The following is a 20,105-nucleotide window of genomic DNA, read 5'->3' on the forward strand; positions in this document are numbered from 1 at the left end:
TGCAAAATTTGCCTGACTACAGGGGAAAAAAATACGATCCTAATCTGTCCTTCTGTTTTCAAGTTTTTAGCGAACATATATCCAGACAGATTGTTGCTTTTATATATTGAAAGAAGGAATGCTAATGATCCAAGTGAGCTTGGTAGAATAGGCTGCTTACATCACTAACTTAGTGTTTCTGAAAGTATCTGAAATCATATGTTTGATTGGTTTATGATTTTAAAAAAAGCCTTTATAAAAATGAGTTATTTAAATCCAAGTGAATTTAATTTTATTTTATAACCTTCGTTGAACAGCCGGTCCAATTTTTTGGATTTACGACTACTAATGTTCAACTTCGTTTCCTTGTATTTTTGAACCCAATCTAGAAGACAAAAGATCTTATGGATCAAGTATTGAGAGAAAATTGCCTTCGTGAAGGACTTTTTGATGGAACTAACTCGCATTTGCGTTACATGAAGAGGAAAACCATGAAAACCTCCCACGGTCAGCCAGAAGACAAAGGAACTTTAACCCATGGTCTGTCTACCACTGAGGATATTTTACGTCAACATTGTCGTCTGTGCGAGACGGGTGAGGAATTCGTATCGGCCAGCCATCGCTCGGATACGAACTCGGTTCACCTCATTGGAAGACGAACGCTCTAACCCGTGAGCTACCCCGGTTCAAAACGAGTGAATTTTATTTTTATATTATAACCGTCGTTGAACAGCCGACCCAATTTCGGGTTTGCGACTACTAATGTTCTACTCCGTAGCCTTGTAATTTTGAACCTTTCCAGAAGACAAGGAAGCTCCTGGATCAGTACCCCCAGAGGTATGATTTGTTATGGGAACATGGAGGACTTTGAGACTCGACAGATTTAAAATGCAGCAGTCACCATTTACTACATGGGGAGTCTTCGGCCTGCGATGATCGAACCCACTACCTCTTGGGCATGGACCCAGTGCCCTACTAACCAGGCCTTCCCATCCTGGAAAATTATAAACAAGTGAATTGAACTAAAAAAAGAATAAGTCATGTACCGATAAGCCAAATTAATGGAGAAATGCCATTAATTCATTTAGGAAAAGAGTAAAAAATCGCCATAGTATTATTCACGAAAATGATGCTTGATTAACTTCGGTAATAGGTACTACTGCTATTGTTTTAATTGGTAGTGTTTAAAGAGATTCGAAAAAACTAATACAGGGACAATGTTTTATTTGTTCTTTCTCATTAAAATATTACTTTCGACCCCTCGTTTTTTATTTTTTTTTTATTTTTCAGTAGCATTTAAGTATTACATATACTGCCTTGCGATAGAAAAATCAACGTAGCAGTCAAGTTTTTCAATAGGTTTTTTTTTATAATGAACTGCTTTCATAAAAAATATTTTTAGCGTTGATAGCATTAACGTGGGAAAGTATATAATTTTCCAGCCGCCAATTTCGAAGTATTGATATTGCTGTTTTTTTTTTCAATTGCTCGGCAGTGTATCAAATCTTTCAAATTTATTCAAAACCTTTTTGTCACACAAGACTCCATCCTCTTTTATTGGAATGGTCTTTCTGTTTTTGTTTATTTACACTTGTTAAGCTGGTTAAAAAAATAAAATGCACTTTTTTATCGTGAATCTTTATTAGTATCAAGCATGCATTGTGACAGATTGACAAATGGAAAAACACAGTATCTTCTAGTTTTACGATTTCCGCTAAGCAAAAGACTCGGAAAAGCTGAAAAATATATTTTTAATGAGTAAACTTGAAAATAACATTCATTAAGACACATTATTATCGATAAATGGTAAATTAAGTACAGAAAATATAACATAAGAAATGAATTTTTTAAGAAAATCATATCACTACTGGGCATGCGATAAATAATTAGTGACCGTTTGAAGATTACTCTCTATTTACGCGGAAGAAATAAGTTCGCTAGGCTATTGAATAGGCTCACTGAATCTACCAAAACGGGGATTAACAAAAAAGTTTGTAAATAATTACAAATAAATTTAAAAACCTATGAAGTGTGTCAATCGACGATCTGAATTTTTTTTTTTTTTTTTTTAAGTAGTATTTTTATTTTACAGTTATTTTTGTAGTTTTTGCAATCTCTTAAAACAAACTTTCGCTCAAGAGAAACATTTATAATAAATTAAAAAGACTATATTATTGTCTTGTTTACTTAGTGTAAAGTACACTGCTTGACAATTGTTAAGCAACAGTTACATTTTTCGGAATATTTAGTAACAGACGCTGATTGAGGAAATGAAACTGACTACATATTTAGTACAGGGAATATTGCATTTATTATTCTGCAAAATATTTTAAATATCGACATATCGAAAAATAATAAAATTAAAAATAAACAGGATATTCATTGGACGATTTCCAAATAGCCATGAAAATTTCTGTGCCAAAAGGAAACAGAAATGAGTACCACTGTAATATGTGTGATTACTTCGGACATTAATGCACAGGTTGCATCTGTTATTTATGTTGTCACTAACCTTTCGAAGAGTCCTTGCGAAATATTGTGTCTCTCATCTATCAAGGCGGTATTTATCTCTTCCATGGTTTGGAAAGGTCGTGTTCTGTGTGAACACGTCTGCCAAGTTAAACCTAAGCATACTCTATAGAATTTAGGCACAAGGAGTACCCAGGCTATAGCATAAAGTCAATATTTTTTACTTTCTAGTGTGTCCAATATCTCAGCGCACCTGTGTGCCCGTGCATTATCGTCCATCAACAAAAAGTCTGAAACTGTCACACCCCAAAAGAGACAAACATGATACCTCGCTTTAAGATGTGAAGCGGTGCTTAGCCATTAAGCTTAATGCCCACTCATACCGGCACGTGTGGGTCCAACAATCACGTTCATGAACCTATTTTTGGGCACAACATGTTCCCCTATTTCTCCGCACTAACTGGTAGCCGAAATCACTTGTCATAGTAAGTCGGGATTCGCCGGAGAACATCATTCTGGACCTTCACAGATTATCAACCAATACGCTTCTTGCACTAACATAATCTTCTCTCGACGATGGCGTAGTTTCATCCACTACCGTGGTACCGGTAGTGGTCGAAAGGTCAGCAGCTATCTGCCTAGGCTTTAGATTTCGGTTCCTTTTCGTTACTAGGGCTGCATACAGTTACTCTGGAGGTGTGGCGTTCCTACAACGACCACCAGCATGCTATCGCAGAGCATCTTCACCTTCAGTGGTCTTTTCTAATCAAAAGATTATACTTTTTTTTACATTTCCGATACTGCGGTCTCAGTGGTGACATTTAGACCTGCTTCCAGCCGTCTAAATGCTTGTCCACGATTGTAAAAACTCAAATGATATCTCGCTAGCAGTTTGTACTTAAGTATTGCAACAGCACACTGAATTCCACAGAAATAATGTGTGCACTGACCTTTATACGGATAACGGCTCTACTACGCCCTCTACACATAATTTTACCGTTATGTGCCAGCTGAGCTGTCAAGAACGCGACTTTGCGTTAATCAGTTATTCCTTAGCAAATATCAAGCAGTGTATGTTGACTTAAAAATATTTCGGTTTAATCATATTTTATGAATTTCTCTAAATACTCGAGGGGAACTCAACTGGAAGTGTATCTCTGGATATTAAAGTAAGCATTTCTTCATTTCGAATTTCATTCATAACAAATTACAATACAGTATTGTGAAAACTTTAAGGGGTCACAGTACCCAAAAAATGACAAAAATATCAAAAAATTTTTTATTGCTTATAATAAAACTTCAAGCTATTTCAAATGTACAGAAAAAAATTCATCTCTCTATCTACATTTTTAAAAAAGTTATGAATGATTTTAAATTGTTCTAATACAGAAACTTTCTCAGCAGTATGACTTCAAAGTGCTTTTTCGCATTGATGATAATTTTGTGTCTTAATCTTAATTAAATCCCTAAAGAATTTTTTCTATTTAAGATAAAGCTTTGAAGCAAGCTTTTTTATCTTGAGTATAATACTCTTATTTAAACTGTGCATGGAATAAGCATTTTATGAGGTATTACAACTTTTACGGCATGTTATATATACCTAACAGGAGTTTTTACCCTTTTTTTTCTACTATTTTACAAAATAATCTATAAAAATATTCTAATTGATATATCAACAAATGAATGCACAAAATTGTTAAGATAAATATTGCAAGCACTATGAAAAAAAATGTTTTTGAAAATATGTTAAAATAAAGAAGCTTTAGGGATTTAAAAATTTAGAATTTTTTCGACTTTTTTTAAAATTTAAAAATAATTAAGCAGTTTAATCATTTTTTGAAGATAAATTATTGATTATAACTTAAATGAGCATGTAAAGCATCCTCAAAATAAATGATTATACCTTTATTTTAAAAAATTGTTGCGAAGTTACTGTGACCCCTAAATGAGTCCAAAAAAAAAGAAGCAACGATCAATAAAAAAAAAGAAAATAGAGATAAAAAAAGTGGCCAAATATATTAAACAATAATTAGAATTATCTACATTTTATTCATTGATTTTTTAATTTTACGAATTTGTATTACGTGAAATAGTTTATTAAGTTGGTAAATTGAGTTTAGTTTGAAAGTAAACGCTATGAGATTCTTTCGTTGTTTTCTGAAACAATATCTTGGAGACTCATGATTTCAACAAATAGAAGAAATTACTCACCTACACCTTAATCTATAATAGATTTTCCACTTGTCCAACTAAATATTATGAAAAAAAACAGTAAATAATTAAAAGAACACAATCTTTTAGGAGAATTTTTAATTCTCAAATAAATAGTGAATTCACAATGCCATATTGAATGATACAATATTCGATAAAAAAAATATTCAATAAAATTCAATAAAAGAAAACATATTAATATGAACTGAATTATAATTTCTCTAGAAAATTTAAAATTTGAAAAACCGTAAATAATTATAGAGCAAAACTACGTATTTAAGGCTACAATTTTGACAAATTCGGCAAATGGACTTTAACAAAAAAAGGAGCTGTTAGAAACCCTTTTGATCTAGTGACTGGATCTTCATGTCCTAGGAATCAATTTTTTAAAGAGGCTGCTTCAAATATGCTAATTAGTGCAGATGACTTATTAAATTTCGAAATAGGACACTAAAATGTACATTCTCTGAATAAATATACCTTTTTTTCTGACGGATTCGGGTCTCTAACCCCCAAATTATAAGGATAGCCGCAATCTCGAAAACACGGTAGCAAAATGGCTTGTTCATTAGAATGGTCAAAAGTTTGGATCCTTTAATGTAAATTTTACTGTTTACTGTTTGGGCATTTTGTCATATGGACGAGAACTCCTTAAGCGACTTAAATATTTTTGCCATAGAATTATAAAGTCATTTATTCAAAAATAATTTATAGCGAAAATAAATAATTTATAAAATAAAGTAATAATAAATTTTGTAATTTATTATTCCTTTGTTATTTTTTCAATAGTAATTGAACGAATTTTAAATTATAAGGTGTATATATTTTTACATTATTACAAGTTATATAATCTTAAAAGGTAAAATGCAAATTTTAAACATAATCGGTTGTATAGCTCCTGAAAAATCTAATTTTAAATATACGAATGTAGATCGAAAGTTATTTAAAGTGTTCCTTTTCTTATTTTTTCTTTTCTTCCCACTCTACATTTGAAAACATTTTGTTTCTTCAAGTTAAATTTAATTTTTCTTCTGTAAATATCTTAAAATTTCTCGCCTTTGCAATGCTGAATTGATATTTTTCTATCATTATAGCGTTGCGTTTGCATAAAACGTCATAGGATAACAATATTTCAAGCATAAATTTATTTCTAAAATTATAATTTCTCATAAGAAAAAAGATCTTTGCCCCAAGACTCGCAACATTTTGTGTACTCCGATTTCAAAAACGTTTAATGAAATATCAAACGTTAAATTGCAGTAAAAACGTAAGGATTTTTACTTACCAACTGTGTAAAAATAGTAGTGAAAATACTTGAAACAAATTAAAATTGAAAAATATTGTTTGCATTCATTTTTTTTCCAATTAATTAGCTTAAATACTTGAAGTAAGGTTACAAAAAATCAATTACTCATAAGCTATAGAGATTGAAAATCTAAGAAAAGTACTTTTATCTCATATTACTTTTGAAAAATAAAATGAAAGCTTCTTGTATTCTTACCTCATTAAAAAAAGTAATAAAAGTATGCTCGCGGAAGTCTTAAAATTATAAAAAAAAATTTCCTGCACATTTCAGGAAAAAATATATGTTTAATTATACCCCAACATAATATTTAAATGCGATCAAGCATGTGTTTTATATTTGACCTTTCACATGTCTCAAATAGATTTTAAATTTTGAATTTCGCTTTAAAACTAACTCAAAAATGTTTCTGAAATCAACAAAATAGAACTCATCAATAAAATCCGAATCAAATCAATAAGAACAAAAAGTTCAATTAATAATTGTTTTTCTTATCTTTGTTGTCTTTGTTACTGTTGTATGTGATCCGCCGTTTCGAAAATCCGAAATCTGACTACAGATTACAAAACTCCAAAACTAATGCTAAACTTATTTCTTTTTTTTAAATTGAATAGTTAGTATAATAATTTATTATACATCGAGTATCTTGATTTTTTTCTTTATTTAATGTTAATTATATTTTTATTATTAGCTTCCATTTTTAAAAATAATATCTGTTGAACAGCCGCCATTTTTAAAGTAAACGAAAAGTTTCTGAATTATATTTGATGTTATTGTAACTATTTGTTACAATGAACTGAGAAAAATTTCTATGGAGAAAAATCAGTATTGACGGGAAAAATCAGACAACATTTGAGCAGAGAGAGAATTAAATAGAAATGTTCCAAAATCGTGGTTTATTTGATAAAATTACTGTGAAGTAAATTATTTGATTGTTTGATAAAACAATTCCTAAATTTTTTATTTCTGATTATAGTCAATGTATTTAAAAAAAAATTTAAATCATTCTCAGCGCAAGAAATACATAATCCATTCCCGATATATCCAGCTATTTTCCCAATACATAATCCATTTCCGCAAAATATCTAGCTAATCTCTATTGTTACTTGTATGTCACAACTCTCCTAGCTACATTCAGATAAAGGAACTACAATTTGATGGAATTGGGTAAATATTTTAACCTAACATGTAATTTTAAAATTGACTTTTATTGAATAAATTACATTGAATGATGATAATGAAAAGTATTATAATTATTTTCATTCATAAATGACTATAAGTATCTACTAAGCCAATCTTGGCTAACTTTATGGTCCCATGTTTGTAACCTGATTCTACCTCCCTTGCAACCATTACCGTTACTGGCAATGAATATTCCTCGTGTTCCTCTCTAAGAAAGGATCGTAATTCAAAATATTTGTTTAACCCGAAAAATTTATCCAGTTTCAAAGCACTGTTTATTTACAGATATGCGACGTACTAAGACTACTGATGCAGGAGAGGTAAATTAACTCACTGCTTTTTCGCTATTTGCTACAAAAGTTCAATGCTTGCAGATATGGTCAGCCAGCGTTCATAATAATGGTGAATAATCACTGTTCAAGTATTCAATAGCATGCCTAAATCAATGTCCATTACAGCACCAACGATACGTCCTTTCAATATTGTTGCCATCCAAAATATTCAAACAAGAACAAAACGTATGCTCCTCGATTGCTGCATTTTTAAGGACACTGTTTATTTGCCCCAGTAGACTGAACGAAAATTTATGGAAACACACAGCAGAACTAGTTTATCAGTAGGAAGGCTATTAACAGTTTAAAGGTACACAGACTGAGCATTTGTAGAGGGAACCACACACACACACACAAATTTGGTGGTCATATTTATCTTTTAATCACAAATTATATACTTGTAAATTAACAGTGATTACAGACTGAATTAACCCCTTTGAAAAAACCTGTTGAGTGTGGACAGTATCTATCCAAAAGTATCCGGACACACATTTATAAGAAATCGAAGAATTGAGGCATATGTTAATATGAATCTAAGATAATATTCCTATTTGCAGAGATTACAGGCTTCACGTGCCTAGGGAGACTCTTTCTCTGTTTTCAATCATTGGTCATAATCATTGACTTACAGACACCCATCACAAATGATTCCATAAAACAAATTCGTTTCATGGGACTTAGATCGGATATCCAAAGTCCAGTTCGTGAACACCCATTTAGTCAGTCCATGACTTCGAAACAAATTTAGATTTGGAAAAGGAGCAATTGTCTTTCTAAAAGAGAAACTTACCCCTTCCCAAATTCTTGCCTTAGAAAAAGAGGAGCAGCATTATTTAGCATGCCCTCATACATCTAGGATTCCATGTTTCCAACTTCAAGAACTAATGAAATCATTCCCACCGTTGACAAACAACGCAGCATTATGCTGCTTTGGTAAGTGTACGAATACTTATGATCAGATAGGGTATTAACATAACATAAGAAGTGAGTAACACTAAGAAGTGAATATACTATTAAGAGCATAAAAAGAAAACTCACGTGGTCCTACAACCGGAACTAAAAGGAAAGAATATTATACAATCAATACAAATATGAGTGTATCAAGTTCAATTAATTTTATTCAAAGTAAATACGCAATACTGTAAGTAATCGTGTCTAATTTGTAAACAAATAAATACATAAATCTTAGAATCGGTAGGAGTAAAGCCAGCAGAGCCAAGTGAAGTAGCGGTAGTTTTTTTCTGTACAAACCACAATGGTCACAACAATTATATACATTGGTAGTTGGATCAACGATGAATGAACAACCATGTTAATACTTATATAAATAAATTATAATAAATAAATTGTAATACAAAGTATTTATTTCACAAAATTATTTCAGATAATTAGTATTTTAAGGAAATTAGGTAGAGTCAACTTTAACAACTAATTGATGTTATCGGATGATTGGGGAAAGTTGTTTTTTTATTTTATAGGTATGCATGTTATAGATTTTTTTTTCAAAATATGGAATGATTTTCTGAAATCAAGATCATTGGATCTAGCAGATAAAAAACTTAAACCCTAGATTTAAATTACAACAATGTAAGGCGATTGTAGACAGTTATTATCTATAATTTAAAATGAATTTCCCAATATTAGGAAGGAATGATACGCTCGTTAAATGATCAACAGAACGATCAGAATTTCTCAAAATATGAAATGATTCTCTGAAATCAAGATCAGTGGCTTCAGCAGACATAAAACTCAAAACCTAGATTAACTTATAAGTATGTAGGGTGATGATAGATCGTTATACATGAACACTTCTTTAATTTTGCATCAATGCGTGTTACATGTTTCGACTGTAATGTATATGATGCTCTATTAAAGTGCTGAAAAGAATGCAAAGTTTTTTTATGAGACATTAGATTAAGCTTTGCCAACGGTTTTTTAAGTTTATTTCACAGTTTGAAGCAAGACCTTTATTTTTATTTGTTTATAATCTATCTTGTCTTTTTGAAATGCCTAATTTTTGACATTTTTATAAGTTTCAAATGGTCATGCTAATTAGTTACAAATTGCTTACCAATTGCTTATTATTAATACTATTCCTCACACAATTACCCACTGTCTATTAAAATCCGTCGACTTAAGAGAAATTGGTTTTATAAGGCATAGAATTTTGTAAAATAGATTGTATACACTTGGGAAAAAAATCAAGTTTTAATTTTACAATACGTTAAAAGCTAAATTGATTGCCACATTTATATTTTATTTTTACTAAATATCTCTATATTTGCAATTTAATTAAATTTAAGCTATATTTTTTTTATTTGCAGGAGGGGTTTTGAAGGTATTATAATTTGAAGGTTAAGAAAGGTATCAGCATATTTGATTGATTAGCAAAATTAAAAATTAAAGATTCAACATTGTTTGAAAATTTATAAAAGTTTTTGTAACTTTCAACAGTTCCTTTTCTTTGTTGTAAAGTTCATTTTAAAATACGAAGAGTTTTTCTGACCTCCATTGAAGATTTATTCAGTAATGATCATTATTATGATTTAAGTTAAGAGGACACCATACCGTGGAAGAAATTTTTTATCGCAAATTCTGGTTCACCTTCATAACTAGTTTAATTCATAAAATATATAAAAAAAGTGCATTCTGTCACACCTAGAGTAGGCCATGAACTTTCATTTGGTAAAAAAAAAACTCAAAATATCAAAATGCAAACAAATTAATGGAAGTGATCTTCCCCGGTGCATCGTAATTCTGAGTAATATTCTCATAATTTCTTTCATTTTGATAATTTGAAAATTCCTTTTCAATATTTGAAGCCTCATGGCTAATTCTAAGATTGGCTAAACTCATTTCTTTCTTACTGTAAACTTTAAAGTACTTTTGGTAGCGAAATAGAATTAGCGATGAAAAGTATCTCCCGTGGTATAGCGTCCGCTTAACAACAGTTGTTCGTCCTCGGTTCTCTCGATGTCTAAAGACGCTGTTTGTGGACAAATATTATAAACAGTTCAAAGAAACATTTTTTGTTGAATCATTTCTAAGCCAGATAACGCAAAATATAGCATTGAAGATACATCACAAATCACTATGAATGTTGCAGGCTCGAAACCATACTTCAAATGGATTGAGATGGTAATAGGAATGTTGAAGGCTCGAAACCATACTTCAAATGGATTGAGATGGCAATCAGTGATACAAGGAATGTTGTAGACTTGAAACTATGCTTCAAATGGATTGAGATGGTAATATGTGATACTAAGAATTGTAGGCTCGAAAGCATACTTCAAATGGATTGAGATGGTAAATAGGTGATACTAGGAATGTTGTAGGCTCGAAAGCATACTTCAAATAGATTGAGATGGTAATCGGTGAATGTTGTTGGCTCGAAACCATACTTCAAATGGATTGAGATGGTAATAGATGATACTAGGAATGTTGTAGGCTCGAAACCATACTTCAAATAAATTGAGATGGCAATCGGTGGTATTTACTAATGAAAAAGGTGGAATTTGCTGTGCCCGGATAACTGAGGACCGTATTAGCAAGATTTGAAATATCTCCCGTTTTAAGGAGTCTTCTTAATGTCTGAGATGTCCTTTTCTGACCTTATTGATTGAGACATTGATTGAGATCTCTGACATTAATTCATCCTATGAATTTTTTCTTTTTTAAATTTATGAACAATTTTCATTTGGATTCCTTTACACTTCCTGTTTTATAATTTTTTTATCTCACACTCTTTAATTTTACTATTATATTTATATTAGATATCATTCAAGCGTTTCTGTTAAACTTAATGAAAAATTCCCCAATTTGAGTATTAAAAACTACAAAAATATTATGTTCGTCAACATTTTTTTCTTGTTTATGTATGACAGCGATTTATGTCAACAACAGTAACATACAGGATTTATAAATAATCGTAATTACTCACGTGTTGACAAATCGAGATCATTCACTAAAAATAAAAGTAACAAATAGTGGTTAAATTATAAGTACAAACCCAATGTCTTCAAATTTCAAAAACAATTTGTATTACAAATTCTTGTAACGCTAACAATGCGTTGTGAAGATATTGTTATAGCATTAAAAGCAAGTTTTAATAAAAATACAAATTTTTAGCCATAATCTAATTCAAATTTATTTCTATATTTATAATTCGACATAATTAGTCCAATAAAATATCTCTTATTCTGGGATTACCTCTTTTACGAACTTCAACTATATTCTAAAATAAATGTATTGACAAATATGGGCTGCACAATTTAGAGGTGGACTATTTGGACAGATGTGGTGACGTCGGAAATACAACGGCAATATCAGCGCCACCATTTAGCGTTATAAAAGAAAATAAGAAAAATGAACCACAGAATGTAAGCGATCAATTTCCTTCAGTTCATACGAGTGCATTTAAAATAGATGTAAAGTCGTATTAAAAATGAAAGTGTCCAGAACATGACGTGCAGAAGTAGGATTTAAAATTGAAAGTGGTGATTTGTTGTTTAAAGTGCTACATTGCACATACGTCATTAATTGCATTTTTGGTGTGATACGTCTTATGCGACTTCCAACAAGGTTGCGTTAAACGTTTAACGCTACATTTTTATTGGCCGGGAAATCACGTGGTAGGATCCAGTTTTCCCTCATTCATTTCAAAGTCATAAAACTTTTGTTTTTCTGTAAATATTTTTTTAGTTTGTTTTGATACACATATAATTTAATAGGTAGTATTTTTTATTTTCAAATTTAGTGGATAACAATTGTAAAAAATGAGTGAAAACAATCCCACGGACAATGCGACGGATTTAAGGTTATGTCAAGGTTCGTCTCTTGTGAATATCAATTGATTGTTAGGTTTTCTCATTTGAAATTACATTATGACGCATTCACATACATTATTAATACAAATACATTTTCCAGGGCGAGACGATGAGGCAACCACAAGCACTTCCACTGGTTCAAGAAGTCCACGAGGGAAAAATGCAGAATATTACCGTTATTACAGAACACGGAAGCGAGTGGAGCAGGAAAAAGAGTCGTTGAATAGAACTAGTGATCCTTCTACGACTGCTGATTCTTCTACAATTAACGTCCCAGGTTGCGAAGTTTAACTTCTTCGGTGCGGAGGGAATCCACGCACTATTTTTTTTAAAATTACATTTAATCATTTCATCAAGAATAGCAATGCATTCAAGTGATAACATGATATTTGCTTGTTCTAAGTCTTAGCAGATATGATATTGATGTCCAATCGTTTACCCCTAATGATTACTTTTTCACTGTTTGCTTACAAGCGATCATGTAAAGATGTGCTCAGTACGCTGTCTTTACTTGTTGCTTAAATATTTTTTCATAACCGTCGATGAACAGCCAACCCAATTTTTTGGGTTCGTGACTACGAATGTTGAACTCCGTAGCCATGTAATTTTGAATCCAACTCAGAAGACAAGGGAACTCCTGGATCGATAATTGGGATAAATTTATCTTCGTGGAGGAATTTTTGAGTGAACTAACCCGCATTTGTGTTACATGGATATAAAAATCACGAAAACCTCCCATAGGTAAGGGATCTCAGCCCATAATCCGTCTACCACTGAGAATATTTTAAGTCAACACTGTGGTCGGTACAAGCCGCGTGTGAAATTCAAATCGACCAGCCAGCGCTGGGACTGGAACCCGGTTCACCTAATTGGAAGGTGAATGTCCCACCCCCTGAGCTAAGGCTCCTATACTATCAGAGCTGACCTATCAAGCAATATTGGAGCAAAAAAGTTCGCAAGTTAACGTTATGTTAGTATTGTGCTTATGTTAGCTCTTTGGAGCAAAAATAGATGATGAGTCGGCATGTCTAATTCAGGGGCTCTACCCTGAGCCACCACGGATCTTCTTAGACATTTGCAATCTACAGAAACTATATACTATCTTTCTTACTTGAATTTGAATAGATAATTTTGTAACTCGGTTTACTTACAGCTAATGTGCCAAGCATTCTTTCCTCTTTACATCGGGATGTGTTTTCTTAGAATACTTAATCAGTCGAAATATTTCCAAAATCATAATTTCTAGCAAACATTCCAGCAAAGGAACTTATTTAAAAATTTAACTTAACTTATTTTAAATTAACTTATTTAAAACTTTTATGACCCCCAATTACAAAAATGTACGATAAAATATTTAACTTAAAGTTGTAGTAAGAGTTATACATATATTAATTATACAAGTATTTTTACTTACGGACTGTTACAAAAAAAGGAATGAATATATATATTAAAATAACAAATATATTTCTGAATAAACAATTTTAAGAGCCTTGAAAACGATTACAAAAAATTTATAATCATTATGCACAGAATTTTTAAATCATAATGTTATACATATTTGGAATACCAAAATAGTTTAAAGTTCAGGTTATGGCATGATTTAAATAACTTTCTGAAATTACTTTTGAAAAATAAAAATAAAAATTATTAATTCTTTTAAAGTATTTTATTAATGCTTCGTGTGTTTTTACAATTTATTTCAGAAAAAATCGAGACAGTAATATACGCTTTAACTGCTAAAATTCCAACAAACAAACACAATATTTTCTGAACGGTTCCGGCGAACAAACATCTAAAAGCATACCCTGCGTAATATTTAACTCCGATACGACATGCATTTCGATTTTGAATTCCACACATCTCAATTAGAATTGTAAGTTTAAAATTTAACAGGTAAGTTAAATCAATAAGTAAATCTCAGATTGACAAAATGAATACAGTCAATGATACGCAAGCTATATTATGTGAGACATGTAAACTCAATTAAATAACTTTATTTCTGCACCCTTGTATTTGATCCGCCCTTTCGATATTTAAAGATTCGAAGTCTGGTTCCTAATTATCAAACTCTTTCTAAATGTATTTATTTTTTCATATAAATGGTTAGAATGATAATTGATACATAGCGCGTCTAGGACATTTGTAACTCTGATTAAGTATAGTATTTTTAAAGTTAAATAAAAAAAAAAACTTTCAACCACCATTTTTAACGTTACGGAAAAAAAATTTATTAGATGCTACACAACTTCAATAATTTTTTAACAGTAGTTTAGTAAAATACAGAGGTTAAATGGAAATTTTGCTGCTAGGAAGATGGTTGGACAAAATGATCTCCAATTTTCCAGTTTATTGGCACTAAGGCCAAACTTATAATTTAGAATCTTTCAAAATTCATCTGGTGAAAAAAAAAGGCATTTCCCAAAAATTAAAAAAAGAAAAATCTGCCTATTCCCAGTCGTTAGCTGCCTCCAATGTTTGCCGTTTCCTAAATTAAAATTAATTCTTCAAACTACGTTTATATTAAAGAACTCTGCAATAAATTTACTGAGAGGCAAATATTTTTACATAACTCCCTTTTCTTTAAGAATAACATAAGATATTTAACTACTATAAGATACTTGCCTGAATTTGCAGGCTTTCTGGCGTCTGTGCCCTATACCAATTTTGTACATTTCTCCCCCTTCCCTGATGTTCACTTAGAACATTAAGTGGAACATTAAGTAGACATTAAGTAGAACATTAGAACATGAAACATTAGAACATTAAGTAGAACGCAGTGGGGAGTGTTCACTAGCGTGACAAACTAGGAACATTTTCCGTGTTTTTCAGTAGGGTAAGGTTGTTATTTAAAATACAGGCTTTTAATAATGATTCCAGTTCCAAAAGACTTTAAATTTCCAAGTATACTACATTCTAAAAAAGGCACAAAAGCTCACCAAGCGTCTGGTATACACTGCAAGTGTTCAATAACTATAGTGAGCAAAATAAAAAAAAGAACAACCCAGAATAACTTTTGACCTCAAATATGCTAATAGACGATATTTTAAGTTAAGAAATCAGACACAAAAACGCACTTTCTCTGAATAAACACATCTTTTTTGTTGTTGACGGATTTGGATTTCTAACCCCCGAAGTATAGGGGGTAGCTACAGTAGTGAAAATATGGTCCCCATAGTTCGGTCAGGAGCGCGGTCTTAAGTTTGGACACCTTAATGTTACTTCTATTTTTTGCGTGTTTCGCTATATCTCGAAAACTTTTTAAGCTAATTGAGAAATTTTTGCTTACAACTATAAAATTTATCTACCCTATGATTAATCCCTGCAAAATATAACTTTTAATAAACGCTTATTGTTTTTTATTGTTTTATTTCATAGCAGTGGAAAAGAAACTTGAATCGCGAGGTATAATATATTTCACATAAATTCAAAGAACGTAATTTTAAATCACAAAATACAAAATTTGAGCGAAATCGGCAGAATACTTCCGGAGAAATCGAATTTTAAAATAAGGTTTCTTTAAAATTCCTATTTCGTTCAAATTTTGTATTTTGCCATGTAAAATTACATTCTTTAAAATAAAGTAAAAAATTTCATACCTTATAATTCAAACTTTTTTCGACCATTAATAAATAGAATAATGAAAAATAACAAATATTTAAAAAGCAGGAATATTTTTCATAGCATTTTCTTTGCATAAACGAATTTTATAGTTGTGTGCAAAAATGTTTCAATTCGCTTGAATGTTTCTTGAGATATGGCTAAATACGCAAAAAATAAAATTAACATTTTGAGGTTCAAGATTTAGACCACTCTCCTAACCAAGCAATAGGGACCGTATTTCCTAAATTGCGGCTACCCCCTACATTATGGGGGTCAAAAATCCGAATACGTCGTAAAAATAGTATGTTTATTCAGAGAAAGCACGTTTTTGTGTCCGATTTCATAACTTAGAATATCGTCTGCACTAATTAATTAGAATATTTCAGGTCACCCTCAAACCATTAAGAATGAGTCTTAGAACGTGATGATCGAAAGTCATTCAGGGTGGCTGATTTTATTTTCGCACTGTACATCCATTATACTTTTTAATGCTGAACCAGCTCCATTCATACTTTCAACAGCAAGTTTCTAACAATGTCCATCCCAGCAAATCTGATACCTTCCTGCAGTGTGTCAAAGGTAATTTAAGAGGAACATATCTTATGCAAACGCAATCCTAAACTGAGACGGATATAGTTTATGATACCTCAGGAACGAATAATTGCTGCTAGGACGGATATTCGTAGAAACATACTATCAAACTGGTTTATTACTTGCATGCGTACTAGAACACCAATGGTACATAAACCGAGTGTTTGTAGAACGAATCAGTACAGCTAGGACGGATATTCGTAGAAACATACTATCAGACTGGTTTATTATTTGCATGCGTACTGGAACACCAATGGTACATAAACCGAGTGATTGTAGAACGAATCATTGCAGCTAGGACGGATATTCGTAGAAACATACTATCAAACTGGTTTATTATTTGCATGCGTACTAAAACACCAATGGTACATAAGCCAAGTATTTGTAATATAAACCCAGAAACATCGTAAGTGCAAGCGCATCACGAATTTTTGTAAGTATTTTATTGATTCGGAGAGGGATTGAACACCCATGTCGTCAAACCACAGCTGCAGAAAACACTATGTGTGAGTAGAGCAGATATCCTGCTTAAAAAAAGTATTAGGCCTTCTCTGAAATAGTGTCATAGAGTTGGGATATAAGCATTATCCAAATTGGTCACATAGATTTAAAAGTACATTTTTCCTACCACAATAAGTAATGAACCCAGGCAAAATGATAAAAAACAATGTTACATTCTTTGGAGTACGAATATTTTGACCAGATATTGTATTAACATAACAAACGCACTAAGAGTTACAGAAAAATACGAATAAGTGCATAAAAAGTAAACGGATATAATAAATATTTCGGACAATCACCAAAACGACTATGTGATTGTTGACATTCACTGGTGAAAGTCGACGTTCTCTTGATTTCGCTCATTCATGGTAGCACATAAACCCAACTTAGACCCCACCCCTCCCTGAAAAGGAAATGAAGTGATTTTAAGAGTATAGAAAAACTTACGTGGTCCTACAACTGGAACTAAAAGGAAAGAATATTATGAAATCAAATACAAAATGTGGGTAAAATAAAAAACAGTACAATGCAATCCAAACAATACAAATAATGATATCCATGTTGTTAATAACTAACTAATGAGATAAATATTCCAGTAATGTTTAAACGAGTGCAAGTACAAACATGTACAGTGGGCCGAAAAAAAAACTGACCACCCTGAAAAACTTTTGTTCTAATGATTGGATCTTCACGTTCTGGGACTGAATCTTAATGGTTCGAGGGGATGGCCTTAAATTTTCTAATTAAAAAGGGCAGGCAACTTTTAAAGTTACGGAATCAGACACGAAAACGTGCTTTCTTTGAATAAACGAAATATATTTTATGAAGATTTGGATTTCTGTCCCTCAAAATTAAGCGGGTAGCAGCATTCCTGGAAATATTGTCCCAATAGTGTATTTAATGATATGTTTAATAGTGGGTTTTACATTTACGATGTGTTTGAATGAATTAAAAGCCCTTTTCTCTGTTGGCTCAAAGGTTCCAATCAAAAAACGTTTTTTTAATTTAAACTCCTCATGCTGACGCCGAATGTAACATAGTGTTTTCTTAGCGAAATGCGCATATGAATAAGAAGTAAAAAACAGGATACATCGATGGGGAAATTAATTTATGGTATACTATGTGGTAAACAAACAAAATAAACTTAAATATTGTCTAATAAAAGGTGTGAAGTGAGAACTAAAAATTTTGCAAGATTTTAATATTTCGAAAATTTGTTTTCAAGCATTAGAAAAAAATTGGGTGCTTTAAAATTCATCAACAACAATCTTAAAATTTTTCAAAACATAGAAAAATTCTCAGAAATCAAAGTCGGAGTTTAAAGAGACGTGTTGAATGATTTTAGCAGAAGAAACTTCAAACCTAAAATTAGAATTCTTGCAGCGATGAAAATTCGATTATAATCTTAATTTTTAACATATTAAAGAGTTACATTTTCGATTGTAACATGTGAGACGATTCATTAAAGTGCCAAAACAAACGCTTGTCGATCATATGTGACATTTTTGACAACGGATTGGTTTCAAAAATGCCAAGTTTTAAACTAATTTATTTCAAAAATTTAAATTGGTTATGCTAATGAGTTACGAATAATTCACCAACTACTTACTATTAATTTTATTTATCATATTTCCTCCTCTAACCTTATCCTATATAATTTTGAATAAGATGTAACTTTTGTGTTCTTTATATTTGTGTTACATTGTGTAATTCCCACTTAAAATTATAAAACTTAAGATAAAAAAGCACATTAGCAGTACTTTACAAAATTTAACATGTATTTAAAATTACTCACGATGTGATAGATCTAGAATATTAGTTAAACCACCAACTGAAAAGAGAAACATAATAGTTAAATTATTATTAGAACAGAACTCAACAAATTTAGAAATTAATTTAGTTAATGAATTCGTTTGGCCACAAAAATGCTCCATGAAGATATTGCTATAGCCTTAAAATTAAGTTTAAGAAAACTTCAAAATATTAAAAAGGATTGTTTAGTTTGACTAATAAACTTATTTCCATGATCCATTCTTCATCAAGTAAAATAAATTTTTTTCCAAGAATTACCACATTTATAAATTGGGTAACATTAAAATTGCAAATTTGTTAACTGAAATTGATTTATCGATATATGAGAGTTTCCCTGTTAAAAAGGTAACAAGAGTGATGGCATCTGAGATATAGTAACAATAGTAACTCCCCCTTTCGGGGGTGGCGTGAACTAATATGCAGTGGTGTGAACTGCGGGTAACTAATGAACCATATCGCATGAGAGAATTTAAAGAGAATGTAAAGTCGTGCTAAAAATGATGCGTTCAGGATAAAACAACTCAATAGTACAATTTTAGAGGCAGAAAATGATTCCATTCTCCTACTTAGGCAAGGTGCTGCAGACATGTCATAAATCGTAGTTCTTTTGTAATTTTAGTGACGTCTAGCTGTAGATACTTTAGCTAGACAACTCTTAAACTAACAATAAATCAAAATTTTAGCTAGACAACTCTCAAACTAACAATAAATCAAATTATCACTGAAATTTTCAAATTTCAGTGATAAACTGATTTGCTTTTATAACCTTACCCAGAGTATGATGCCAAAAATTTCAAAAAAAAATCTAAAATTTAAAATTATAGGATAATTTTCAGTTTTTTTGTTTTTTCAATTCACATAATAATTTAAAGATTGAAAATTAATTCAAAAACTATTAATTATAGTTATAAAAGTTTACTTACGTACTGTCAAAATGAAATAACATACAAAATAAAAACATGGTACAATTTTATGTGCAATTAATTAATAAAATGAATGAAAAATTCTGTGTTAAAATTAAACTCTGTTTTTTTATGATGAAAATTTTTGTTTCATAATATTAATATTTGTCCTAATATTATTATTTGGTATTAGTAAAAGTTTAAGAGCAGGTAAAAATATTCTTTTTAAATTGTTTAAAATATTTTGGTTTTAGTGACAATAATAGCAAATTTAAAGTTTTATTTATTAAATCGTAGTATAATAAGATGTGAATAAAGATAAAAATCCTTTTGATATAAAATTTTAAATACTTATATTTAAATACTTATTTTTAAGTTTTTATTGATAACGAAATAT

The 20,105-nt window shown here is 30.9% G+C and overlaps 1 long non-coding RNA gene across 1 annotated transcript; it reads right to left on the reverse strand.

The window, feature by feature from the left end:
- Window positions 1-1,530: 1,530 nt before the first annotated feature.
- LOC139425980 (uncharacterized) lies at window positions 1,531-19,733 on the reverse strand. Its single transcript, XR_015435644.1, has 6 exons — window positions 18,790-19,733; window positions 17,442-17,459; window positions 11,417-13,719; window positions 8,515-8,532; window positions 4,660-5,947; window positions 1,531-1,715 (listed from the first exon to the last, which is right to left on the reverse strand). It is a non-coding gene; the product is annotated as an uncharacterized LOC139425980 (long non-coding RNA).
- Window positions 19,734-20,105: the final 372 nt, after the last annotated feature.

This window comes from Parasteatoda tepidariorum, chromosome 7, assembly GCF_982258835.1.
Source record: "Parasteatoda tepidariorum strain Cologne lab strain chromosome 7, Ptep-v5.0, whole genome shotgun sequence".
In the NCBI taxonomy this organism is placed as follows: domain Eukaryota; kingdom Metazoa; phylum Arthropoda; class Arachnida; order Araneae; family Theridiidae; genus Parasteatoda; species Parasteatoda tepidariorum.